The 1,971-nt window shown below is 39.1% G+C and overlaps 1 non-coding gene across 1 annotated transcript; it reads right to left on the bottom strand.

The window, feature by feature from the left end:
* Nucleotides 1-295: 295 nt before the first annotated feature.
* On the bottom strand, nucleotides 296-414 carry LOC145405684 (5S ribosomal RNA). The gene has a single exon (XR_013898425.1). It is a non-coding gene; the product is annotated as a 5S ribosomal RNA (ribosomal RNA).
* Nucleotides 415-1,971: the final 1,557 nt, after the last annotated feature.

Below are 1,971 nucleotides of genomic sequence, written 5' to 3'. Positions count from 1 at the left end.
CACACACACACACACACACACACACACACACACACACACACACACACACACACACACACATTAAACTTTATAACAAGATACTAAACTAAGCTTGCACCTTTGAATGAGCCACACTTCCAATTCTCTCTCTCCACTGAAGTCCCCTGAATCCTGTTTCTACCCAATAGGTAAATATATATATATATATTCATTGCCAGACGCCATGTATCCCAGACGGGGTGGCCAATGGCTTAGAGTTAATTGTTTTACAGGGAGGGGCACTAATCCTCCACCAACCCCACTTGACACGTAGGGATGCCAACAGCATCTGGTGTTCCCAGGCGGTCACCCATCCAAGTACTAACCAGACCCAACGTTGCTTAACTTCGCTGATCGGACGGGAAGCGGTGTACTCAACGTGGTATGGCCGTTGGCATAGATAGATAGATATGCACTTAATATAGGGTTCACCAATCTGACGGAGCCAATACCATGTCCCTGAATTTAGAAACAGGTGCCAAAGCCAGATCAGACACTTCTCCAAGCAAAAGTTTATCCAGCCAACACAAACAGATTTTACATCTTATAATAAACAAGTCTCCCTAGTGGTTAAATATCAAGAGATCTGTTTAATTCTGTCATCTTCTCACCTTAGCATAAAAGCTCCTATGACTTAGTGTCAGGTGGAACAAATCGTCTACCTTAAGCTGGTATAGAACAGTAGAGCTGTCCCGATCAAGAGACTGGTAATGATCAAAGTAGTGCCAGCGTATTTAACACTCTCAGAGCTTCTGTAACCACCGCCAGTTAATAACCTCGTCAGGGTTCAACTGAGAAAAGGGACAGAATACACGACCAATTGATTTGGTGTTTTTAATGGGTGATCTGGTCAGAGAATTTGGTTGTAGCTTGTAATTTAATGCAGTAAAAAGCTTTGTATGTCAGAAAAAAAAAAAACTAATAAACTTAGGAAGGCGAAAATGTAAAAAAAAAAAAAATGTCAAGCAGTAATACCAATAATAAAAACTATTTTCACATGGTACTATGATAATTCATTAAGTGTTCATAGAAGTTTAACTGATGAAGTAGGTGTAATGACAAATATTTAGGATTTTTAACACCAAAGTCACAAGAGAACTTTGCGGAAGTTTATTTGGTCTGACTATGTAACTGCAGTATAGAAGAGATTACTGACACTGCCTTGGAAGAAAAAGAGACAGTAGTTTATATATATATATATATATATATATATATATATATATATATATATATATATATATATATATATACAAACGTAGAGGCATCATGAAAAATAGCTTGCCAGTATGTATGTAACGGATGTATAAACCCAGCTATGACGTACAGCTGTGAGACATGAAAACTGAAAACAATCTTAGGGAAAAAAAATTATTCCTCTCTCAAAGAGCAGTGAAGAGATCAGTGTTGGCAATATCTTAACGAGACAGAAATTATCAAATATGATGAGACAGCGGACTAAAGTCAAAGACATTATAGAAGTTATAAAAGAACAGAAAGGGAGGTGGACATGTCATGTGGCAAGAATAAGGGATAACCGATGGAGGAACAGGCAGACTGACTGGATACCAAGAGATTGTAAGCGTAGCCTGAAAGGGCTAGACAGGAGGTGGAGAGATGAGGTAGAGAAGTTTGTAGCCAATTCTAGCAGAGATGACCTCAGTTAAGGAATTCGTGAAGATCGGGAGAGGCCTTACTTCAGCAGTGAACTTGCAGACCCTGATGATGATGATGATGGCGATACGATATCATCATCCTCATCATCACCATCATCAACTTGTAACATGCTGCATCAGGACATGGGTCTCTCCCAAACGTTTCCAGTTATCTTGGTCTTGTGCTAATTCTTTCCATTCCAAATCCCTGAAACATGTAGCGACTTCTGTGTCTTTGTCGCTAACTTATTATTTTTGTTTCTGGAAGCCGTTATTTCCCACTGGAATTTTCTGTTTCATC

Source organism: Coenobita brevimanus, chromosome 67, assembly GCF_032717465.1.
Source record: "Coenobita brevimanus isolate Jiangsu-jjx chromosome 67, ASM3271746v2, whole genome shotgun sequence".
NCBI classification, from domain to species: domain Eukaryota; kingdom Metazoa; phylum Arthropoda; class Malacostraca; order Decapoda; family Coenobitidae; genus Coenobita; species Coenobita brevimanus.
Note: the sequence above shows the minus strand (reverse complement) of the source record. Positions and strands in the feature narration are given on the sequence as shown.